The sequence below is a fragment of the Engystomops pustulosus genome, chromosome 4 (genome assembly GCF_040894005.1).
Source record: "Engystomops pustulosus chromosome 4, aEngPut4.maternal, whole genome shotgun sequence".
In the NCBI taxonomy this organism is placed as follows: domain Eukaryota; kingdom Metazoa; phylum Chordata; class Amphibia; order Anura; family Leptodactylidae; genus Engystomops; species Engystomops pustulosus.
This window is the reverse complement of record NC_092414.1, coordinates 167,415,734-167,442,943: the sequence shown is the minus strand read 5'-3', so window position 1 is coordinate 167,442,943 and position 27,210 is coordinate 167,415,734.

The following is a 27,210-nucleotide window of genomic DNA, read 5'->3' as shown; positions in this document are numbered from 1 at the left end:
GGAAGCCATTGGGAAAAATATCAAAGACATCATGGCCTCTACATTACATTATTTCTGAAAAAATCAAATACATAATTTTCTCATTTTGATCTCAGTTTGGAGCTCTTACAATCAAACACAGGTCCCACAGAAGGATAACCAGCCCCCACATGCTGAAACCAAGTCATATAATGTCCATTTGTGCCACTACTACACCAACAAGCTAATTTCTATAGATAATAATAAAAATTATATTTCCCTAAAATGACAGATTCTTGTAAATCTGCTTATAAAGTACTAGGCCCGTTTAACTTGTTTAGTTGGTAGGGGCTTGATACCTATCTGCAGTGGACCAGACACCCCCACTATACTATGGTTTCAAAACAGAAGTAGACAGCTCTGTCCACAATGTAGCAGCCTCCCTGCTCACTGCAGGTACTGCTCAAATTAGATTGAATGACTGCTGCCTCTGAAGTGAGGTGGAAAGACTGCTTCACTATGGACATAACTATCGGCTTCTGGATCTAGCAATAGTGTAAATCAGCAGATTGGTAGAAGGATAGTAGCACCACCAGGAATCATCTATTAATGACTTATCTGAAGGAGAGGTCATTATCAGTTTAAGGCCCAATGCATACTTGTGTTGGCCCAGTCCCACAGACTGGATGGACTTTAGTTAACACTGCAGCCCGCCTGCCAGACAGGAAGTCTTTGCAACATGTTTTGGTATAATGCAAGGACTCTTGACATAAGTGTCCATTTCCAGGGCAGTACGTGATCATGTGCATTTGGCCTAAGATTGGGAGTTTTCATGAGTAGTAGCACTCGTTTGGCTTCATTGCTAATTGACTAAGAACTGAGAGGGTCAGCGCCATGCAGGCTACATACACATTTTAATCCATGTCATACCGATTCCTGTACTGTGATGTCATAATAAAATAAAGCTGCAAGTTTTCTATGGAACGTTGGAGTGCTGGATTTTCCCACTAATCCTGTTGTCTGGTTTCTTGTGTTGCATTTGAGACTTTTTTTCATTTGACAATCTCCTGAAGAAGATGCAAGTGTTTGTTGGCTACTTCTAGTCTGGTTTTTGGTGGTTCATTTCCCCCCCACAATGGCTGTAGGTAACATTTGACCTCTGTCTACCATACACAGTTTATATTAATACATAGTCTACATTAATTCGTTTAGATTGTCCATCATAACATCTTTTATGTGAACAGTGTTCCCTGCTATACAGCGGTAGACCTTTATTTTTTCTTCTGACCATTTTTGTGATATCTGATGGGGGGGGGGGGGGCAGCTTTTTTTATCTGTGATTTCCCCTATGATTTTGTTATTCTGTACATATGTAATTTAATACAGTAGTGACTAAAAATGTTTTACTTTTATATTTTAAATTAGTGTATTCTGTGTACCCTATATATTATTCATAGGTTTTGTGCTTTGCTGAATGTACACAATAGTAATTCTTACTGGACTATATGTAGGTTCTATAAGGCTACATGGTGACCCAGTCTGTGATACAATGGGGGGTAGCGTATCACTGGCTCTGACAGTGCAGAACTTGACAACTCTCGTTTAGTGCTGCGCCAGATTCATTATTGCGATGATGAATCTGACACAGTTTAAGACTGTCAGTTTCTATTTTAGATCGGCTATATTTGAATACGCCTATGGATACAATTGTATATCGGCATTGCTTCTGTATGTGAGATAAAATGACATGTGCTGTTAATCTTGTTCATCCTGTAACAAAATGCCATCAGTCCATAGCAGAGTTCAGGATATATTTAGTGGTGACTACTGTAATGTAAGCATAAAGTAATATGAGGCATGTCAAATTGGACTTCAATAGTTATAAAGCAACGCCAATTTCACATTGTCAAGATTTCCTTCCCATTAACCACGGGGGACCTAAGCTCACGACTGATTTAAAACATCTGTATTTCAAATTCTTATCCAGCTTGAAGTATAGTGACTTCATTGTAAAAGTGGTGTACAGCAGATGATGAAAGGACAAATTTAGCTTTGTCAAAGAAAAAGTCTCTATTAGCGAAAATGTTAAGTTTGCAGGAAAAATAAGGAGCAACAGAGCAGCATTATTTAAAAACATTGCTCATTTCTGATTCATTCATTTTTTATCAGCAACTGATAAAGTGCCTTCATGACCAAAGTGTCCTGGATAAAGTCTTCACTAGATGAGTTATTTATACACTTCTATGTACATATTAAGATCCCTTTAAATGTTTAAAATTTTTCATTACAGCCAATTGGTAAGATCAATAAAGTATTTTATTTGCTCATTGATGTACACTCTGCCCCCATCTTGACACATAAAAACATAAACATAAATGTAGATAATTTTGCTAAATTATTAACAAGAAAAACTGAAATATCACATAGTCATAAGTATTCAGACCCTTTGCTGTGACACCCACATGCTGTTCATTTCCTTCTGATCCTTCTTGAGATGGTTCTACTCCATCATTGAAGTCCAGTTGTGTTTAATTAAACTGATTGTCCTTGATTAGGAAAGGAACACACCTGTTTATGTAAGACCTTACAGCTCACAGTTCATGTAAGAGCACATGAGAACCATAGGGTCTAAGAAACTATATATACCTGTCACGGGTACACCCGTGCTCCGCTGCCTGCCAGTCCCCGTCTCCCTGCCCTCACTTACCTCTCCTGGCTCCTGTCTGTGCTCCGGCTCCCGGCGTGTAGGCCGCACGCCTCCTTGCCTGCAGTCGCACGCTCTCACCACTAGAGGGCGCGCGCTCGGACTTCTCAAGCCTTAAAGGGCCAGCGTCCTCCTGATTGGCTCCTGCTAATCCGGCTCGCCCTTATAATCCGGCACCTCCCTTCTCTCCCTGCCGGATCTTCAGCATCATTCCTGCTAAGAGAAAGCCCTCCTGAGTTTCCTGTGTTCCACTGTGTTCCAGCGTTACCAGTATTCCTCCGTGTTTCCTGCTGTCATCTCGGGTTTGGACTGTTTCCTGCTGTGCTACCTTGGCTGCCACCGCGGGTCTCATACCACCTCCCGCGGTGGTCCAGAGGGTCCACAGACTCTTCCAAGAGACTTTTACACACTTTCCCTCCTCAAGTGTGACAGTAAGATCCGGCCATGGACCCCGCCAAGGACATGGATCCCGTCAAGGACATGGACTGTTCTAATGACTCAGACCAATTGCTGGCAGAGGTCCTCACCCAGCAGTCTCAACTGATTTTTTCTTGGAGAAAGGATCTGAGCGGGGTTACCACCGTGCTCCGACAGTTGCTAGACTCCCGGCTACCGCAGACTCTACTTCCGCAGCTTCCCAGTGCTGCTCCGGCTTTCCAAGAGCCACTCCAGCCTGCCTCCATGCCTCTGCAGCTGTTTGATTGCCAGCAATCTCAAGTACGGCTTCCATGTCGGCCTCGCTTGGCTCCGGTGTTCCAAAAGCCGGCCGCCGTGCTTCCTCAGCTTCCAAGCTCTAATCCGGTTTTCCAAGAACCACTCCAGACGGCCGCCATGCTTCCACCTCTTCCAAGTTCTCCTCCGGCTTTTCCAGAAGCCGCTCCAGAGCCTCCGGCCTTCCCAGAGGTCGCTCCAGTGTCTCCACCGGCCTTCCCAGAGGTCGCTCCAGTGTCTCCACCGGCCTTCCCAGAGGTCGCTCCAGTGTCTCCACCGGCCTTCCCAGAGGTCGCTCCAGTGTCTCCACCGGCCTTCCCAGAGGTCGCTCCAGTGTCTCCACCGGCCTTCCCAGAGGTCGCTGCAGTGTCTCCACCGGCCTTCCCAGAGGTCGCTCCAGTGTCTCCACCGGCCTTCCCATAGGTCGCTCCAGTGTCTCCACCGGCCTTCCCAGAGGTCTCTCCAGTGTCTCCACCGGTCTTCCCAGAGGTCTCACCAGATTCTCCGGCTTTCCTAGAAGCTACCCCGGCCTCCGGCTTCCAAGAGCCACTCCAGCCTCCGCAGCTTCCTAAAGCTGTTCCAGCTTTCCAAGAGCCGCTCCTGCCTCCGCAGCTTCCCAGTGCTGCTCCGGCTTCCCAAGAGCCACTTCAGTCTCTGGTTGTACTGCTTGCAGAGGAGTCTATGCAAGTTTGTCCTGTTTCTGCTTTTCTCCTTAGGTGTTCCGTCACCGAGATGAATTGGAGGAGGCGAAAGAAGAGGCTGAAGAAGAAGAGAAGAGGGGCCCTAAAGGGGGGGTACTGTCACGGGTGCTCCCGCGATCCATGTCGCGGATCGCGGGTACACCCGTGCTCCGCTGCCTGCCAGTCCCCGTCTCCCTGCCCTCACTTACCTCTCCTGGCTCCTGTCTGTGCTCCGGCTCCCGGCGTGTAGGCCGCACGACTCCTTGCCTGCAGTCGCACGCTCTCACCACTAGAGGGCGCGCGCACGGACTTCTCAAGCCTTAAAGGGCCAGCGTCCTCCTGATTGGCTCCTGCTAATCCGGCTCGCCCTTATAATCCGGCACCTCCCTTCTCTCCCTGCCGGATCTTCAGCATCATTCCTGCTAAGAGAAAGCCCTCCTGAGTTTCCTGTGTTCCACTGTGTTCCAGCGTTACCAGTATTCCTCCGTGTTTCCTGCTGTCATCTCGGGTTTGGACTGTTTCCTGCTGTGCTACCTTGGCTGCCACCGCGGGTCTCATACCACCTCCCGCGGTGGTCCAGAGGGTCCACAGACTCTTCCAAGAGACTTTTACACACTTTCCCTCCTCAAGTGTGACAATACCGATATAGGCTATAGGAATTTTTTTTTTTTTAACTTTCTCAGTAGACCTTAACTCTTCATATGCCAGAAGAGAATCTACCAAAATTCATCATGATGAACCAAGAACACTGCCATAGATCCAGGCACCATGTTGTAATCTTCTTATATTTGTTATCCACAGCCTCTTTCTTTCTGAAATCAACTTTTAAAATGATGCTAATAAAACCTGAAGCTTGAAGTGCTATGGGGGTCTTAACAGAGCCCCTCAGTTACGTAGCTTCACAGGCTGATACACTGAGGGGGAGCAATTCCCCTCTCCCCCATGCTCCCTCTGCAGTTCCCCATCCCTCTGTCTGCTGTAATCTCATACGGTGGGAGGGGGGTGCTCATTGCACAGTCTAACAGCCTATAAAGCTACAACAAGGAGCTGCTCTGGTTTATTAGAATCATTTTAAACATTGATTCTAGAAAGAAGGAGGTCATAGGTAAAAAGTATAAGAAAATTACCACAGTCACAGTGCTTGGATCTATGAGTAAGTGTCATGGTATATCATGGACAGGTAATGGTAGATTTCCTTTAACAATCAGTTTAAGCCAGAAGAGCTCCTATGACATTCTGAAAACCAGCATACAAAATCTGCCTAGTGATAAATCTCCCCATTATTTATACTCTGTGTCATTTGGGCCCCTATGTCACCTTGTTCTCAGTGACTCCCACATGGCCCCTTCTTTCTTTCCATTGAAATCAATTTTGTGTGTTTGCCCTCCATTGTATCCATTTTATGACTCACACAATACAAGACAAACTTCTCTCAGATAAGAATGTGAGAACAAAGCAGTACAGAATTATAATGGTATCACAATGGGTTAGACATAAAAAAATGAAATAATGAAAATAAATCAAAATCCATTTTCTACTACATAAAAAGCTGCTCTAATTTATTGCATTGGAAAAATTAAATTGTTGCAATAATGTGCCGGGTTTTAAAGGAAATCTACCATCAAAATCAAGCCTGATAAATCAGGGGGACACTTACTCATAGATCCAGACCCTGTGACTGTGTAATCATCTTATATTTGTTATCCATGCCCTCCTTCCTTATAAAATCAACCTTTATAATTATTCCAATGAGCCAAATTTTTCTGGTGTTTTTTTTCCAGAGACCCTGAGTGAAGTAGCTTCACAGGCTGTAACCATGATCAGAACAGATCTCCCCCTTCCTCCTACACTTCCTGCTGCTGCTAGATTATGCAGGCTGAGGGAGGAGGGAGAGATGGGGGTTGGGTGAGACATGTTCTGCCCCCAACACTTACACACATTACAAAAAACATGAGGTCAAGTGGCCAACCCCTTTACAGTTGCTGTTAAATATAAGATTACCAGTCACGGTGCCTGGATCTATGAGTAAGTGTCCCTGGTTTATCATGCTGAAGTCTGGCTTTTGTATCTTTGTTCTGCAACATTGTAAGTCAATTGGATTACCATGACTCTTTTTTTCACCTTGACTCTTCAAACTTTTTTTTCACATATCACAGTTTTAAAGGTTTTCTGATTATCTGATATCCATAACTTCTCCTAAGGATACTCAGTTACTATGATACACTACAAGCAAAAGAAACAGATAATTAGCAGCAATCTCTACATGCATTATTAATTAGATATTTACTAAAACAGGTAAAAAGATATAGTGCCACATAAGAAATATATGGGAAATATGATATATAGAGTTTTCCTTCCTTCTATTGCTAATTAACCACATTAAAGGGGTTTTCCCATCTGGGCATTCACGTTTAATTTAATTCATTTTCCATATATAAACATTTCTTCAATTGAATGTTATTTAAAAAAATGTTCCTGTGTGATGATAATTTCTCATAAATGTAGCCATGTTGTCCCTTAGAAACGAGATAGCTTCCGTGGATACGACCACCTCACATTTTGGCAGCGGTGGACAGACATGCGCTATTGAGTCCTGTCTTACCTCCTGGATTCAGTGTTCACTTCCACAAGACGGCTATAGGATATTCAGTAATTCCCGGACATTTCATATACAAACACTTTTTGTATCTTTGTGCAATCACAACAGCAGAGGTGATCGTATCCAAGGCCACAGTCTTGTTTCTAAGGGACCAAATCACTACATTTATGAGAAATTATCTTCACCCAGGGACATTTTTTAATGACATCTAATTGAAGAAATGTTTATATATGGCAGATTAATGAATCTAGATGTGAATGCCCAGATGAGAATACCCCTTTAAGTTTTACCGAATAGCGAAATGCATCAAATGAAAAGGTTTGGGGGCGGCATTTATTTCCCTTATTCAGTGATGGGAATAGGCAGAAATATAGCAATAAAGCTATAGGGGGCATTTAATATTGGCTTGGCACCAGTTTATCGGCAGCTGTGTTTCTTTTGGTTGCTGAGCCAAATTTATTATACCTCGGCCCCATAATTTTTCCAACAATCACAACTTTTCATTTTGTCGCACAGCACTTTAATCTCAACACTTTTCCTGCACTTCTAGTTACCAGACACCATTTTGACGCAATTTTTGCCACATGACTAGACCAACAAAAAGCAAGTCTGCCAACTTCTAAACCCTTCATGAATGTGGTTTGTCATTTCTGATGCTCAATAGTTCATCTTACGGTGTGCCAAATACACGTAGGCTGTGCACCACAATATAACATCACAGAGCAAAATCGGGAGCCAAAAATAATAAATGCCCCCCCCCCCCCCCAATGTTCTAAAATTGGATTTATTTTTATTATATATACAGTATTTTTCGGACTATAAGGCGCACCGGAGTATAAGGCGCACCATCAATAAATGCCTGCTAAAACGTCTAGGTTCATATATGAGGCACACTGGAGTATAAGGCGCACCTGATTATAAGGATGTATGACCAGCAAGTGGCAGACCTGTGCACAGTTCAAGGCAGCTGTTGTCTGTCAGTACGGTTCATATATAAGGCGCATTGAACTATAAGGCGCACCTTTGATTTCTGATCAAAGGATTTTTAGTGCGCCTTATAGTCCGAAAAATACGGTATTTATATTTTAAATCTATGATGCAAACATTTAAAGCACACATCTCCAAAGTGATCGCTTTATGCCTATCCACGTAATAAACACAATAAATTAAACAGAACCAAGAATTAAACCAAGAATCCAAAAAAGGAAGATTCTTAATATGTTGATCTGAAGAGTTCTTGAAAGCTCCTACCACCAAACAATGCACCTCCTCCTTAAGATGTGGCATCCAGATCTGGACTGAATGAGGCGCATCATACTGCACACACGCTGAACATCTGCAGCACATTGCACTTGGAGAAGTTCATTATGTTCAATCTTTTATTTCTAAACAGAAATCATCTTGTTTTGCCGCCATCACTTATAGTGCATATGTTTATCCAACAATCCAATCAACATGCATTGAGGAAACTAATCTGCAAACATTTAGTCGATTCTACTTAATGCTCTTAACATAAAAGAGATAAAATTAAGAGACTATTTCAAGGAACCGGATTGGGCTTTGAGAGCCTCCTTAAATAGAAATAAGTGAATGAGGGGCAAAGTATTTAGGTAAAAACTTCTTTAAAATATATGCTGGAGCGCAAATAGGATATGTCTTTATATTCTATGGCTGCATGTTATTATGTTCACATGTTTGGCTCCAGGTGCTAAAATATATGTTTGATTCTAAAATTCCAAATCTTTTGCACGCAGCGGGAATAGTCTAGACACATCATGAGCGCATGCACTTGTGTCCTGCTGCTCTATTCATCTCTATGGTGCTGACTGAGATACTAGGCAGCACCTATGTCCGACCTCCCGCTCTATTCTTCAGAGGTGCAACAGACCCCATTCTCAAGATCCATGGGGGTCCCATCAACAGGTTATTCCCTATGATCTGGGCAACCCCTTAATAACATGGCCTGACTATAAAGACTATAAATTGATTTTCAGATGTAATGGTTTAAGGGCCATAACTGAACTTATTTGGGTGCTACTTTTTTGACAAATAGGGCTAGTTAAAAATTCCAAATTTCAAAAGTTTTTCTTTAGTTTAATTTGGAGTTAAAGTTACTGAAATTGGAAAGAAAGCTTTTTTTGTAATGCATAGTAAATGCTTTATTTTTGGATTTTCTACTCAAAATAAATAATATAAATTCCTTCCCTATTTTCTTATGGTTGTTGTGATATATTATATGTATAGTCTCGTTTTTTATGGTGTACAAGAGGATTCTTTAAAATCGTACTGGGAAATATTAATGTGTATCTCTATATATTTATTAATATTTATTTGTAATTTTTTACTTTTTAACGCTGCTGCCCTTTTTCGTTATTTGGTTTAGGTTTTTTGTTCCCAATCTTCAAAAATCCAAAACTTTTTTTATTTTCCTGTGTACAGAGCTGTATGAGAGCTTGTTTTCTATGCAACATATTGGGGCAGATTTACTTACCCGGTCCATTCGCGATCCAGCAGCGGGTTCCTCGATGCTGATTCGTGTCTTCCGGCGATTCACTAAGATAGTGCGCCCGATGTCCACCAGGTGTTCACTGGAGTTCATCGAGCTATGCTGGGTGCAGGTAAGTGCGTGTCAAGCGACACATTTTTAAAAAAAAATACTGCGGTTTTTCCGAATCCGTCAGGTATTTCGATGGCCACGCCCCCCCCCCCCGGATTTCCGTTGCGTGCATGCTGGCGGCGATGCGCCACAATCCGATCACGTGCGCCAAAAATCCGGGGCAATTCAGGGAAAATTGACGCAAAACTGTAATATTCGGGTAACCCGACGGAAAAAACGCGATTCGGGCTCTAAGTAAATGACCCCCATTGTCCTTCATAGTAAAGGTAATTAATATTTAATATTTCCATGCACTGGAAAGCTGGAAAAAAACTCCAGGTCTGGTGAAATTGGTGAAAAAACACATTTGCATCATTTGCTTGTGGTTTCTGTTTTTACAACTGACCCGTGCGCTCCAAATAACACCTCAAATTTATTCTTTGGTTTGGTACCATCACAGTGATGCCAAATATATATAGGTTTTATTATGTTATAATAGATTGTAAAAAAATTAAAACCTTTTGTACAAATATAAAATCTTGATTTTGCCCAATTCTGACACTAATAATGTTTACATAAACAGATCTATGTAAGGTGTCATTTGTTGCAGGATGAGATGATATTTTCATTTCTACCATTTTGGGCACTGTACAACCTTTCAATCACTTTTTATTTAAAATTTTATATGACGCAAAGTGGCGATTCTGACATGTGGGGATTATTTTCCGTTAAGGGGTTCACCCGTGGGAATATCCGTTTTTGTATTTTGATAGATTGGGCATTTTAGGATACGTCAATACTAGAGATGAGCGAACACTAAAATGCTCGGGTACTCGTTATTCGAGACGAACTTTTCCCGATGCTCGAGTGCTCGTCTCGAATAACGAACCCCATTGAAGTCAATGGGAGACTCGAGCATTTTTCAAGGGGACCAAGGCTCTGCACAGGGAAGCTTGGCCAAACACCTGGGAACCTCAGAAAAGGATGGAAACACCACGGAAATGGACAGGAAACAGCAGGGGCAGCATGCATGGATGCCTCTGAGGCTGCTTAAACGCACCATTATGCCAAAATTATGGGCAACAGCATGGCCATGACAGAGTGACAGAATGAAGCTAGATAGCATGTAAAACATCCAATAATTGACCCTGACACTATAGGGGACGGCATGCAGAGGCAGCGGCAGCAGGCTAGAGAGTGGCATGGCGACATACCCTAATTGGACTCAGGCTTCAAACCAATGGGTGGCAGAGAGGAACCAAAGGAGGTGAGCAAGAAGCGCTCAAATAATATCGGTACATGATAAAAGTTTGCCAGTATATTTTGTGGATTACACAGCAGGGTGGCGACAAAGTTAACATGGAAGCCATGAAAACAACCCAAAATTCTGCCTGACACAGCTCGTTTGATAAGGGGACCATGTATGCTTACAGTTCATGCCAGTCGCTGCACTGGCTGCCAGTCTCCTTTCGAATACAGTTTAAAATAATAATAACCCTCATCCATAAAGCTCTGTATAATGCTGCACCCCCCTACCTCTCCTCTCTTATCTCAGTCTATCGCCCAACCCGTGCTCTTAGATCCGCCAGTGATCATAGATTAACCTCTACCCTAGTGCGGACCTCCCACTCGCGTCTCCAAGACTTCTCTAGAGCTGCACCAATTCTATGGAATGCTCTGCCCCGGACTATCAGACTAATACCTAACCTCCAAAGTTTCAAACGTGCTCTTAAAACCCATTTCTTTAGGCAAGCCTATAACACTCATTAACTGCATGAAGTTTTAACTCTTCTACTAACCCGTCCTGTGTCGTCCTCCCATCTGTTATCCAGCAACCAACAGGCACCAGACTTCTCTGCAGTCCCATTCACCCTGGACCTGGTATATAAGATGACGGCTGAGTGGTTCAAGCGACAGCAATTCCATTTATTATATTTTTTTCTATTCCCTAAGAAGAATGGCTTGACCATTAAATATTCTTTTACCTCGTGTTACCCCATCATCTTCATAAACCGTAAGCTCTGGCGAGCAGGGACCTCACTCCTGTTGTTCCATACAAATGTTGTGCTCTGTTACATTACATTTGTATTTGTTTCCTATGATTTGTAAAGCGCTACAGAATATGATGACGCTATATAAATAAAGATTATTATTATTATTATTATGGAGGCAGTGAACTAGTAGTAGATTAAAGGTGCTGCAACTATGTTAGTTGGATCTTGGGATGGAGCTGGCGCTCTGCAGCCAGGCGAGCTTTCGCCAATCCAAGCCCCTGTCTCTAGGCTACTCCCCGAACAGCACTTCTAAGAACCTTTTGTATAAGATCAAGTGTAGTAGCGTTCTTATAAGTTTAGGATATGGCGGGTGAGGGGAATGTAAACAGATGCGCAAGAAGCGCATGATGCGCATGGAGCTGGCGCTCCGCTGCCAGGCGAGCTTTCGCCAATCCAAGCCCCTGTCTCTAGGCTACTCCCCAAACAGCACTTCTAAGAACCTTTTGTATAAGATCAAGTGTAGTAGCGTTCTTATAAGTTTAGGATATGGCGGGTGAGGGGAATGTAAACAGATGCGCAAGAAGCGCATGATGCGCATGGAGCTGGCGCTCCGCTGCCAGGCGAGCTTTCGCCAATCCAAGCCCCTGTCTCTAGGCTACTCCCCAAACAGCACTTCTAAGAACCTTTTGTATAAGATCAAGTGTAGTAGCGTTCTTATAAGTTTAGGATATGGCGGGTGAGGGGAATGTAAACAGATGCGCAAGAAGCGCATGATGCGCATGGAGCTGGCGCTCCGCTGCCAGGCGAGCTTTCGCCAATCCAAGCCCCTGTCTCTAGGCTACTCCCCAAACAGCACTTCTAAGAACCTTTTGTATAAGATCAAGTGTAGTAGCGTTCTTATAAGTTTAGGATATGGCGGGTGAGGGGAATGTAAACAGATGCGCAAGAAGCGCTGAAATAATATCCCTAAATGGTAAAAGTTTGCCAGTATATTTTGTGGATAACACAGCAGGGTGGCGACAAAGTTAACAACTTTGATGTGGAATCCATGAAAACAACCCAAATTTCTGCCTGACACACCTCGTTTGATAAAGGGACGATGTATGGAGGCAGCTATATGGACGACTTTTGGAGGTAGCAATGGAGACAACGTGTGGAGGCTGCTATGGAGACAATTTAATTTGGATAGTGCCTGTATGTGGCAGTCCCAAACATTTTTCAAACCAGAGGAGCAGGTAGGTGGCCCTCCAGTAAAATGGAATAGATTGAGTGCCTGTATGTGGCAGTCCCAAAAATGTTTCAAACCAGAGGAGCAGGTAGGTGGCCCTCCAGTAAAATGGAATAGATTGAGTGCCTGTATGTGGCAGTCCCAAAAATGTTTCAAACCAGAGGAGCAGGTAGGTGGCCCTGCAGTAAAATGGAATAGATTGAGTGCCTGTATGTGGCAGTCCCAAACATTTTTCAAACCAGAGGAGCAGGTAGGTGGCCCTCCAGTAAAATGGAATAGATTGAGTGCCTGTATGTGGCAGTCCCAAAAATGTTTCAAACCAGAGGAGCAGGTAGGTGGCCCTGCAGTAAAATGGAATAGATTGAGTGCCTGTATGTGGCAGTCCCAAAAATTTTTCAAACCAGAGGAGCAGGTAGGTGGCCCTCCAGTAAAATGGAATAGATTGAGTGCCTGTATATGGCAGTCCCAAATATTTTTCAAACCAGAGGAGCAGGTAGGTGGCCCTCCAGTAAAATGGAATAGATTGAGTGCCTGTATGTGGCAGTCCCAAACATTTTTCAAACCAGAGGAGCAGGTAGGTGGCCCTCCAGTAAAATGGAATAGATTGAGTGCCTGTATGTGGCAGTCCCAAAAATTTTTTAAAACAGAGGACCGGGTAGGTGGCCCTCCAGAAAAATGGAATAGATTGAGTGCCTGTATGTGGCACTCACAAAAATTGTTTCAAACAGAGGACCGGGTAGGTGGCCCTCCAGAAAAATTAAATGCATGAAGTACTATAGCAAGAGCCAGTGGGCCCTGTCAAAAAATAGCCATTTTCCTCTGCTTTACTGTACAAAGAGGAGGAGAAGGAGGAAAATGAGGAGGAGGAGGAGTGGATCAATTATTCAGGTTGAGCTTCCTTCACCTGGTGGAGATTGGAAATTCTGAGAAATCCAGCCTTTATTCATTTTAATAAGCGTCAGCCTGTCAGCGCTGTCAGTCGACAGGCGTGTACGCTTATCGGTGATGATGCCACCAGCTGCACTGAAAACCCGCTCGGACAAGACGCTAGCGGCAGGGCAGGCAAGAACCTCCAAGGCGTACAGCGCCAGTTCGTGCCACATGTCCAGCTTTGAAACCCAGTAGTTGTAGGGAGCTGTGTGATCATTTAGGACGATGGTATGGTCAGCTACGTACTCCCTCACCATCTTTCTGTAAAGATCAGCCCTACTCTGCCGAGACTGGGGACAGGTGACAGTGTCTTGCTGGGGTGACATAAAGCTGGCAAAAGCCTTGTAAAGCGTACCCTTGCCAGTGCTGGACAAGCTGCCTGCTCGCCTACTCTCCCTCGCTACTTGTCCCGCAGAACTACGCACTCTGCCGCTAGCGCTGTCAGAAGGGAAATACTGTTTCAGCTTGTGCACCAGGGCCTGCTGGTATTCATGCATTCTCACACTCCTTTCCTCTGCAGGGATGAGAGTGGGAAGATTTTGCTTGTACCGTAGGTCCAGGAGAGTGAACACCCAGTAATCGGTGCTGGAATAAATTCTTTGAACGCGAGGGTCACGGGATAGGCAGCCTAGCATGAAATCTGCCATATGCGCCAGAGTACCAACGCGTAAGAATTCACTCCCCTCACTGGCCTGACTGTCCATTTCCTCCTCCTCCAACTCCTCCAACTCCTCTTCTTCTGCCCATACACGCTGAACAGTGAAGGACTCAACAATGGTCCCCTCTTGTGTCTCGCCAACATTCTCCTCCTCTTCCTCCTCATCCTCCTCCACCTCCACCTCCTCCGATATGCGCTGAGAAACAGACCTGAGGGTGCTTTGGCTATCAAGAAGGGAATATTCTTCCCCTGTCTCTTGTGACGAGCGCAAAGCTTCCGACTTCATGCTGACCAGAGAGTTTTTCAACAGGCCAAGCAGCGGGATGGTGAGGCTGATGATGGCGGCATCGCCACTGACCATCTGTGTTGACTCCTCAAAGTTACTCAGCACCTGACAGATATCAGACATCCACGTCCACTCCTCATTGTAGACTTGAGGAAGCTGACTGACCTGACTACCAGTTCTGGTGGAAGTTGACATCTGGCAGTCTACAATCGCTCTGCGCTGCTGGTAAACTCTGGATAACATGGTCAGTGTTGAATTCCACCTCGTGGGCACGTCGCACAACAGTCGGTGAGCGGGCAGTTGGAGGCGGCGCTGCGCTGCCCTGAGAGTGGCAGCATCTGGGCTGGACTTCCTGAAATGCGCACAGATGCGGCGCACCTTCGTGAGCCAATCAGACAGATTGGGGTATGTCTTGAGGAAACGCTGAACTATCAGATTTAACACATGGGCCAGGCATGGCACATGTGTCAGTCTGCCGAGTTGCAGAGCCGCCACCAGGTTACGGCCGTTGTCACACACAACCATTCCCGGCTTGAGGTTCAGCGGTGCCAGCCACAGATCAGTCTGCGCCGTGATGCCCTGTAATAGCTCTTGGGTGGTGTGCCTTTTGTCGCCTAGGCTCAGCAGTTTGAGCACCGCCTGCTGTCGCTTAGCGACGGCACTGCTGCTGTGCCTAGAGCTACCGACTGATGGCGCCGTGCCCATGGATGGTAGTTCGGAGGAGGAGGTGGAGGAGGGGTGGGAGGAGGAGGAGGCATAGTAGGCCTGAAACACCTGGACCGAGGTAGGCCCCGCAATCCTCGGCGTCGGCAGTATATGAGCAGCCCCAGGGTCAGACTCGGTCCCAGCCTCCACCAAGTTAACCCAATGTGCCGTCAGCGATATATAGTGGCCCTGCCCGGCAGCACTCGTCCACGTGTCCGTGGTCAGGTGGACCTTGTCAGAAACGGCGTTGGTCAGGGCACGGATGATGTTGTCTGACACGTGCTGGTGCAGGGCTGGGACGGCACATCGGGAAAAGTAGTGGCGGCTGGGGACCGAATACCGAGGGGCGGCCGCCGCCATGAGGTTGCGAAAGGCCTCGGTCTCTACTAGCCTATAGGGCAGCATCTCCAGGCTAAGCAATCTGGAGATGTGCACATTAAGGGCTTGGGCGTGCGGGTGGGTTGCACTATATTTGCGTTTCCGCTCCAGCGTCTGGGGTATGGAGAGCTGAACGCTGGTGGATGCTGTGGAGGATCGTGGAGGCGACGATGGGGTTTTTGTGGCAGGGTCCTGGGCAGGGGGCTGACTAGCAGCTGACACAGGGGAAGGAGCAGTGGTGTGCACGGCCGGAGGTGAACGGGCTTGTTGCCACTGAGTGGGGTGTTTAGCATTCATATGCCTGCGCATACTGGTGGTAGTTAAGCTAGTAGTGGTGGAACCCCTGCTGAGCCTGGTTTGGCAAATGTTGCACACCACAGTCCGTCGGTCATCCGGTGTTTCCTTAAAGAACCTCCAGACTTCTGAAGATCTAGCCCTCGCCGCAAGAGCCCTCGCCACGGGAGCTTCACTAGTTGACACATTTGGCGCTGATGCACCAGCTCTGGCCCTGCCTCTCCGTCTGGCCCCACCACTGCCTCTTCCAACCTGTTCTGGTCGAGGACTCTCCTCCGTCTCAGAAGCACTGTGTTCACCCGGCCTCTCAACCCAGCTTGGGTCTGTCACCTCATCATCCTCCGAGCCCTCAGTCTGCTCCCCCCTCGGACTTCCTGCCCTGACAACAACTTCCCCACTGTCCGACAACCGTGTCTCCTCATCGTCGGACACCTCTTTACACACTTCCACTACGTCAAGAAGGTCATCATCACCCACAGACTGTGACTGGTGGAAAACCTGGGCATCGGAAAATTGCTCAGCAGCAACCGGACAAGTGGTTTGTGACTGTGGGAAGGGTCCAGAAACAGTTCCTCAGAGTATGCCGGTTCAAATGCCAAATTTTCCTGGGAGGGGGCAGACTGGGGGGGAGGAGGCTGAGGTGCAGGAGCTGGAGGAGTGGCGATTTCGGTGACATGGGTGGACTGCGTGGAAGACTGACTGGTGGTGGACAAATTGCTCGAAGCATTGTCAGCAATCCACGACATCACCTGTTCGCACTGTTCTGGCCTCAACAGTGCTCTACCACGAGTCCCAGTAACTTCAGACATGAACCTAGGGAGTGTAGCTCTGCGGCGTTCCCCTGCTCCCTCATCAGCAGGTGGTGTCTCACCCCGCCCAGGACCACGGCCTCTGACCCCTGCAGTAGTTGGACGCCCACGTCCCCGCCCTCGTCCTCTACCCCTAGCCCTCGGGTTAAACATTTTTAAAATGAGAGTTATAACTTTTTTTTTTTTTTAACTTTTTTTGGTGTTTTTTTTGTGTTTTTTGTTTTTTTTTGTGTTTTTTTTTTTTTTTTGTGTTTTTTTTTTTTTTTTGAGTTTTTAAAACCAAACAATCCTATCCTATTGCTATGGCTATTTTCTAGCCAAGTATCAAAGGAAGCACACTACTATGCCAGATGAGATGACACTGAGTTAGTGCCTAATTGAAATCCAACCCCTACTAAATTTTCCCACTTCGGTCTTTGCTATGGATATGTGCGTCACTAAGCGCAGAACACAGCAGTCGCAAGTCTCACTACAAATTGCTCAGAATTGGCTAGTACATGCACTGCAGAAAGTACAGCCACCAGCAGATCAACCAGAAATCAAATATATAGAACGCTACTGTAGGCGTAAGTAAGCTCTTTGTATTCTCCTATGGCTATTTTCTAGCCAAGTATCAAAGCACACTACTATGCCAGATGAGATGACACTGAGTTAGTGCCTAATTGAAATCCAACCCCTACTAAATTTTCCCACTTCGGTCTTTGCTATGGATATGTGCGTCACTAAGCGCAGAACACAGCGGTCGCAAGTCTCACTACAAATTGCTCAGAATTGGCTAGTACATGCACTGCAGAAAGTACAGCCACCAGCAGATCAACCAGAAATCAAATATATAGAACGCTACTGTAGGCGTAAGTAAGCTCTTTGTATTCTCCTATGGCTATTTTCTAGCCAAGTATCAAAGCACACTACTATGCCAGATGAGATGACACTGAGTTAGTGCCTAATTGAAATCCAACCCCTACTAAATTTTCCCACTTCGGTCTTTGCTATGGATATGTGCGTCACTAAGCGCAGAACACAGCGGTCGCAAGTCTCACTACAAATTGCTCAGAATTGGCTAGTACATGCACTGCAGAAAGTACAGCCACCAGCAGATCAACCAGAAATCAAATATATAGAACGCTACTGTAGGCGTAAGTAAGCTCTTTGTATTCTCCTATGGCTATTTTCTAGCCAAGTATCAAAGCACACTACTATGCCAGATGAGATGACACTGAGTTAGTGCCTAATTGAAATCCAACCCCTACTAAATTTTCCCACTTCGGTCTTTGCTATGGATATGTGCGTCACTAAGCGCAGAACACAGCAGTCGCAAGTCTCACTACAAATTGCTCAGAATTGGCTAGTACATGCACTGCAGAAAGTACAGCCACCAGCAGATCAACCAGAAATCAAATATATAGAACGCTACTGTAGGCGTAAGTAAGCTCTTTGTATTCTCCTATGGCTATTTTCTAGCCAAGTATCAAAGCACACTACTATGCCAGATGAGATGACACTGAGTTAGTGCCTAATTGAAATCCAACCCCTACTAAATTTTCCCACTTCGGTCTTTGCTATGGATATGTGCGTCACTAAGCGCAGAACACAGCGGTCGCAAGTCTCACTACAAATTGCTCAGAATTGGCTAGTACATGCACTGCAGAAAGTACAGCCACCAGCAGATCAACCAGAAATCAAATATATAGAACGCTACTGTAGGCGTAAGTAAGCTCTTTGTATTCTCCTATGGCTATTTTCTAGCCAAGTATCAAAGCACACTACTATGCCAGATGAGATGACACTGAGTTAGTGCCTAATTGAAATCCAACCCCTACTAAATTTTCCCACTTCGGTCTTTGCTATGGATATGTGCGTCACTAAGCGCAGAACACAGCGGTCGCAAGTCTCACTACAAATTGCTCAGAATTGGCTAGTACATGCACTGCAGAAAGTACAGCCACCAGCAGATCAACCAGAAATCAAATATATAGAACGCTACTGTAGGCGTAAGTAAGCTCTTTGTATTCTCCTATGGCTATTTTCTAGCCAAGTATCAAAGCACACTACTATGCCAGATGAGATGACACTGAGTTAGTGCCTAATTGAAATCCAACCCCTACTAAATTTTCCCACTTCGGTCTTTGCTATGGATATGTGCGTCACTAAGCGCAGAACACAGCAGTCGCAAGTCTCACTACAAATTGCTCAGAATTGGCTAGTACATGCACTGCAGAAAGTACAGCCACCAGCAGATCAACCAGAAATCAAATATATAGAACGCTACTGTAGGCGTAAGTAAGCTCTTTGTATTCTCCTATGGCTATTTTCTAGCCAAGTATCAAAGCACACTACTATGCCAGATGAGATGACACTGAGTTAGTGCCTAATTGAAATCCAACCCCTACTAAATTTTCCCACTTCGGTCTTTGCTATGGATATGTGCGTCACTAAGCGCAGAACACAGCGGTCGCAAGTCTCACTACAAATTGCTCAGAATTGGCTAGTACATGCACTGCAGAAAGTACAGCCACCAGCAGATCAACCAGAAATCAAATATATAGAACGCTACTGTAGGCGTAAGTAAGCTCTTTGTATTCTCCTATGGCTATTTTCTAGCCAAGTATCAAAGCACACTACTATGCCAGATGAGATGACACTGAGTTAGTGCCTAATTGAAATCCAACCCCTACTAAATTTTCCCACTTCGGTCTTTGCTATGGATATGTGCGTCACTAAGCGCAGAACACAGCGGTCGCAAGTCTCACTACAAATTGCTCAGAATTGGCTAGTACATGCACTGCAGAAAGTACAGCCACCAGCAGATCAACCAGAAATCAAATATATAGAACGCTACTGTAGGCGTAAGTAAGCTCTTTGTATTCTCCTATGGCTATTTTCTAGCCAAGTATCAAAGCACACTACTATGCCAGATGAGATGACACTGAGTTAGTGCCTAATTGAAATCCAACCCCTACTAAATTTTCCCACTTCGGTCTTTGCTATGGATATGTGCGTCACTAAGCGCAGAACACAGCGGTCGCAAGTCTCACTACAAATTGCTCAGAATTGGCTAGTACATGCACTGCAGAAAGTACAGCCACCAGCAGATCAACCAGAAATCAAATATATAGAACGCTACTGTAGGCGTAAGTAAGCTCTTTGTATTCTCCTATGGCTATTTTCTAGCCAAGTATCAAAGCACACTACTATGCCAGATGAGATGACACTGAGTTAGTGCCTAATTGAAATCCAACCCCTACTAAATTTTCCCACTTCGGTCTTTGCTATGGATATGTGTGCCACTAAGAGCTAAACACAACGGTAGCAAGTCCCCCTGCTAATTCCTCACAAAATGGTACTAGATGCAAATTAAAATAAAAAAAGTAGAACGTTATTGTAGCCCTAAGAAGGGCTGTTGGGTTCTTTGAGAATCACTCCTGCCTAACAGTAAGCTAATAGAACACCCTAACGCTTTCCCTGACCAGCAGCAGCTCTCTCCCTAGCGGCATCCAGACACAGAATGATCCGAGCAGCGCGGGCAGCGGCTAGTCTATCCCAGGGTCACCTGATCTGGCCAGCCAACCACTGCTATCGACGTGTAAGGGTACCACGTCATGCTGGGTGGAGTGCAGAGTCTCCTGGTTTGTGATTGGCTCTATTTCTGGCCGCCAAAAAGCAAAACGGCGGGAGCTGCCATTTTCTCGAACGGGTGAAGTATTCGTCCGAGCAACGAGCAGTTTCGAGTACCCTAATGCTCGACCGAGCATCAAGCTCGGACGAGCATGTTCGCTCATCTCTAGTCAATACCTAACATGTTTAAAATTTTACTTTTTTATTTATTTTTATATCAGTTCTAGGGAATGGGAGGTGATTTGAACTTTTTGTATTTTTGTAATTTTGTCAGGCCCCTACACATGAGAAGTAAGTGGGCGGATCTATCATTTGACAGGATCTGACAAAGTTTGATGTGACACATGATGTGTTAATGTCTGCAGTGGATATGAACATTTTTTTGCTTAAAGATTGCACAAAAGTCCTGGCTGACTGGGTAACCCTTCTGCCTTGTAGCTCTGGGGTCCTGGATTCGATTCCCACCCAGGCCAACATCTGCAAAGAGTTTGTATGTTCTCTCCATGGTTGCGTGGGTTTCCTCCCACACTCCAAAACATACTGGTAGGTTGATTGGATTGTGAGCCCCAAGGGGACAAGGACCAATTTGGCATGCTTTGTGCAGCGCTGCATAATCTGTGTGTGCTATAAATAAATAATTATTATTATTAAGTTGGGTTAATCTAGTTCCTAGCTTTTTCCGGCACCACTTAGGGACAGGAATGAATTTGCATGTATATTTGCTACTTTTTGATACTGTAATATTGCAGTATATGGTAGATCTGACCGATCAGAATGATCAGACCCCCAAGGGTTAAAGTGCTCTAGGGAGGCTGAAAATAATTAAAAAAGCATAAAAGTTAAAATCACCCCCATTTATCTAGAACTGATAAAAAAAAGTTAACAAAAAATATCATAAACATATTCGGTATTGCCGTATCCTAAAAGTCCTGATCTATCAAAATAAAAAAAATAGTTATTTCTGTTAGCGAATCCTTTAGCAGAAAATAGCACCCAAATGTTGGCACTTTTTTCACCATTTTGCAAAACAGAAACAAATTTAATAAAAAGTGATCAATAGGTCATACAGTCTGCAAAATGGTAGCAATGAAAGCATCATCTTGTCTGGTAGAAAAATTAAACCTTTCATAGCACTCTACACCGAAGTTATAAAAAGTTTTTAGCAACAAGTAGGAATAACATGGGACAGGCGACACAGGTCTGCATACACACATACCCCTGATGAAGCCAGGCGAAACACATGTCAGGTGGTGTCCACCCTTGGTCTGTATATACCTGTGTATCTGTCCCTTGTCTTCTGTAAAGTAAAATACTTGTTTGTAAGCAAACATCTTGACTGGTTCTGAGGACTAGACCTTCTATACCTCTATACAGGTTACTGTGATCTATTTATCAGGTATATTTAGGTATTTGAACATTGGTGGACTTTTTCTGTGTGATCCAATGGAGTAATTTTATGCTTTCCACATTTTGGTGTTTGTTTCCTTTTTTGTTGTGTAACTAGAAAAGAGTTTCCCAACCCTTACCTCTATCTATCACACCTTCTATCTTCTCATCTATCTATCTATCTATCTATCTATCTATCTATCTATCTATCTATCTATCTATCTATCTATCTATCATATCTATCTATGTAAAACAGCAGCATTGCACACATGGAGAAGATTGAAGACTTGGAGAGGCTCATACCACATTATCACTGCACTCTCTCTTTCCTGTCTGCCATTTCCTGCTGCTTTGAGGGGAAGGGGGGGGGGGAGGTGTGGATTATTTGTTTATATAAAAGGGTAGGGAAAGCTGAGGCTGTGCAGGGAAAGGTAAGAGTGTAGGTGTTTGGTTATTACAATACTTAGGGCTCCTGGCAGCAAATGTCAGCAATGAGGAAATCAGCTGAGAGCAGGGAGAGAATGTATGTTGCTCATTTACATTTTCACTCTGTATTCATCCCAGTGTGGACGGGAAGTGCCTAGCAACGGCCATCTGAGGAATCAATGAGAGAGGCTGATAACAGGGGGAAGGTTACTGAATACCAGTGAAAGGAGCAAGATTCGGGTAACTAATCAAATTGCAGAATGGATTAAAATTGCATGCCCTACAACATATCCAAGGGTTTTTTTTTAAATGACCGTTACTCTTAACCATCATTAGATTTTGTTCCACTTCAAAATTGTGTCTTCACCAAAAAATTAGAATTTTATATCTTTATGTTTGAAGCCTGAAATGTGGCAAAAGATAGAAAAGTTCAAGGGGGCTGAATACTTTCATAAGGCACTTTACATTTAGTATCTCCATGAAGATACAGGGGAGCGAACAGGGAAAGGCATAAAAGCAGAGCCCACAATTTTTGTCAATTTACCAGAATTTGGAATTATTTCCCCGTTTTTTTATTTCCCCGATTTTTATAATTTATTTCATTTAACTATGAAGTTTTTCTGGGTTTAAGACTTAAGTTAAATAGCCTTAAGTTATTAGTAGCTAATGGTCCAATTACTGTCAGTTCATAGGCGGCATATGTTTATATTGATAGACATAGAATATTCAGTGAGAACTTGTACTTTTTATTCATCTTTGTGCCATGAATAAGCACAGCATTCGTTTTCTTTGGAGCTCATCCAGGTTCCATTGTACAAAGGACGCATACAGGTCACTTTATGTCAGATGCATTTCTGTCTCCAGAGAAGGTGCCCAAATTTCAGCAACCATTTCAAATCATCTGACAAGGCTTTCAGCAAGAGTGAGAAAGTAAAATAGGCCTCTTAATGTATTCAGGCCCATTGATGTGTTTGTTACAAAGTCGTCAGCTTTGTTTAGTTTCCATTTCTTGAATGGCCTCGACTTAAATTTCATTATATAGCCTAAAAGCTGATGAAAAGTGCCCCATGGACTGTACATGTCTAATTCACTAATGTGAAAAAATAGAGCTAGGGAATCTGATCACACTTCAGAATTTATCATTGAGAATGGGACACATTCACCCAAATACAATGCAATTGTTAGGATAAATGTAATAATAATAATAATCTTTATTTATATTGCGCCATCAAATTCCGTAGCGCTTTGCAAATCACAGGGGACATATACAAATATAATATAACATTACAGAGTACAAACAGTCATATAGAACAATAGAAGTGGGGCCCTTTTCACAAGAGCTAACAGTCTATGAGGATGAGGGGGTGAGACAAGAGCTTACAGTCATGGCCAAAAGTTTTGAGAATGATACAAATGTTATTTTTTACAAAGTCTACTGCATCAGGTTTTATCATGGCAATTTGCATATACTCCAAAATGTTATAAAGAGTGATCAGCTTAACAGCAATTAATTGCAAAGTCAATATTTGCCTAGAAAATTAACTTTTTCCCCCAAAACACATTTCAACTTCATTGCAGGCCTGCCTTAAAAGGAGCAGCTTGTTTCAGTGATTGCTACATTAACACAGGCGTGGGTGCTGATGAGGACAGGGCTGGAGATCAATCTGTCATAATTAAGTAAGAATCACACCACAGGACACTTTAAAGGAGGCCGGTGCTTGGCATCAATGTTTCTCTTCTGTTAACCATGGTTATCTCTAAAGAAACAGGTGCAGTCATCATTGCACTGCACAAAACTGGCCTAACAGGGAAGAGTATCGCAGCTAGAAAGATTGCAACTCAGTCACCAATCTATCGCATCATCAAGGATTTCAAGGAGAGAGGTTCCATTGTTGCCAAAAAGGCTCCAGGGCACCAAGGAGGATCAGCAAGTGCTAGGATCTTCTCTTAAAAGTGTTTCAGCTTGGGGATAGGGCTACAAGCAGTGCAGAGCTTGCTCAGGAATGGCAGCAGGCAGGTGTAAGTGCATGTGCATGTACTGTGAGGCGGAGACTCTTGGAGCAAGGCCTGGTGTTAGGGAGGACAGCAAAGAAGCCACTTCTCTCCAGAAAAAACAGCAGGGGCAGACTGATATTCTGCAAAAGGTACAGGGAGTGGACTGCTGCGGATTGGGGTAAAGTAATTTTCTCTGATGAATCCCCTTTCCGATTGTTTGGAACGTCTGGAAAACATCCTGTTCAGAGAAGACAAGGTGAGCGATAACCACCAGTCTTGTCTCATGCCAACTGTAAAGCATCCTGCAACCATAGATGTGTGGGGCGGCTTCTCAGCCAAGGGAATCATCTCTCTCACAGTCTTGCCTAAAAACACATCCATGAATAAAGAATGGTACCAGAATGTCCTCCAAGAGCAACTTCTCCCAACCGTCCAAGAACAGTTTGGCCTTTTCCGGCATGATGAAGCACCTTGCCATAAAGCAAAGGTGATAACTAAATTGCTCAGGGGATAAAACATAGAGATTTTTGGTCCATGGTCTGGAAACTCCCCAGATCTTAATCCCATTGAGAACTTGTGGTCAATCAATGGAATGGACTGCTATCAGTCAGAATTTGGTCCAGAAGTTGATTGAGAGCTGCCAGGGAGAATTGCAGAGGTCCTGAAGAAGAAGGGTCAACACTACAAATATTGACTTGCGGCATTAACTCATTCTAACTGTCAATAAAAGCTTTTGTTACTCATAATATGATTGCACTTGTATTTCTGTATGTGATAAAAACATCTGACAAACACACAAAAACCAGAGGGCAACAGATCATGTGAAAATATAATATTTGTGTCATTCTCAAAACTTTTGGCCATGACTGTACAGTATATGAGGATGAGGCGGGACACAAGAGCTTACAGTCTATGAGGATGAGGGGTTGAAACAAGAGCTTACAGACTATGAGGATGAGGCGGTGACACAAGAGCTTACATTCTATGAGGATGAAGGGGATGACACAAGAGCTTACAGACTATGAGGATGAGGGGATGACACAAGAGCTTACAGTCTATGAGGATGAGGGGGTGACACAAGAGCTCACAGTCTATGAGGATGAGGGGGTGACACAAGAGCTTACAGTCTATGAGGATGTAGGGGGTGACACAAGAGCTTACAGTCTATGAGGATGAGGGGGTGACACAAGAGCTTACAGTCTATGAGGATGACCCCTGAGGAAGTCGCAGTCCGCGACGGAACGCGTGGGGCATCTCCTTACATTGCATTATATTTATCTAGCCTTTTGCCTCCATTGATCTTTGTTCCTTCATGTGGTAACTATACTACAGCAAAGTGTTGTATCCTTATAGGTTGTGCCATCTATTGTTTATCTACCTCATGGTGCTATACTTTTTTACTTTTTTAACAACCTCCTTGTGCACAAATTGCTGTTCACTATTGGTATACCGATTTTTACTGAAGCTCCGTATGTACGTGAATCCGAGCGCTCAAGGATTTCCCACACTCCCGATAGATTTAGTTGATATCGGATTTTATTGATTAAAACATTAATATCGCAACGCGTTTCGGTCCGGTACTCGGACCTTCGTCAGGCAATCCATATGTAGTTCCTTTACAGGTAGTGTATATATTTTCTAAAAAACCGGAAGTGTTCCGTTACCGGTAATCGTGATTGACTTCCGGTTCAGAGTCCTAGCGGTGTCGGTAAAAACATATAAATTATACATCATAATATAAAAAACCTAAATAACAATATATGTAAATACATCACTTAAAACCTTTTATGCACATATAACATTGTCTTTCTCCCCCCGTGTCTACACTTGGAATAAAGGGAGAGGAGGGGGCTTTCCGTTGCCGTGGAGGTGAAGAAATCGAATACCAATCCTGGTTGTATAGGGACGCTTGTAGTCATGGTGATCCCAGTTAATGTCCGTCAGTTTCGTCTTACTACGGAAGCCTAAAGAGATCAGAAAGCCGCGACGGCAGTCTTGTATTGACATTTCTTACTTTAACGGCCATGCAGTAAGTGTTATCTAGATGTATATTCGATTTTGGTTTTAAACGAATAAACTGGCGTATGGGGACCCTATCTCGTGTATATACAGTCAAGGTAAGTGTGTGGATTTTTTTGAAAATATTTCTAAAGTATGTCCTCTAGTTTATCTCGCCTTGCGCTGTTAGTATATCTGCTTCTTTATGTTAAATTGATTCAATTACTTCGTTGAGACCCAGGGGATGGAGAGTGCCCAACTTAAAAATCCAATATGACTCTCTCCTATTTAGAGTTTTTACCCGATTCTTCACATCTTTGGGAATTTGTTCTATAGGGGTTACAGTAATGGTTCCAAAGTTTCTTTCGTGTTCAAGCAATAAATGTTTGGATAAACTGTGTTTCAAATATCCTATTTTTGCTTTGTGCCTGTGGCCATTTAGGCGGACTCGAAGTGTTTGGACAGTACGTCCAACATATTGTAAACCGCAGGTGCAATTTATTAGGTATATCACATAATCTGATGCACATGATAGCTTTTGTTTGATATTAAACCTCTCACCCGTAGTATTTGATTTAAATTATATACTTCCATCTTGGATGACATCGCAGCATAGACATTTTTTGTGTCCACATTTTTTTATACCCAGTGATATTTGTTTGTTATCAATTGTTTTTTGAGGATTCCGTAGTTTGCTAGGGGCAATTATACTTTTTACTGTTGTAGCTTTCCTGAATGTGATTTTTGCTTGTTTAGGTATTATTTCTTTTAGGTATGGATCTTTTAGAAGTATGCCCCAGTGTTTGTTAAGGATTTTTCTAATTTGATTATTTCCCTTATCAAATGTGGTGAGGAAGTTAGACGTAAAGGACTGTGTGGTTTTTTTCCCTTTTTGTCTTGGTTTTAGGCAGTCCTTTTGTGACCGATCCAAATTACGAGTATAAGCTTCATTTACTACAGCTTTAGGGTAGTTCTTTTCCTTAAATTTTTCTTTTAGATTTTTTGCTTGTGCTGTATAGTCTGAAGTATGTGTGCAATTTTTTCGAATTCGATAAAATTGACTGAATGGAATATTCTTCAACCATTTTTGATAGTGGCCACTTCTATAGTCTAAGAAGCCATTACTGTCAACATTTTTGAAATGTGTTTTCGTGACGATGTTCTCTTTATCATGAGTGATTTCAAGATCCAGAAAGATGGCTAGATTCTTGTCAAAATTTTCAGTGAAAGTAATCCCCCATGTGTTGGTGTTCAGTGACT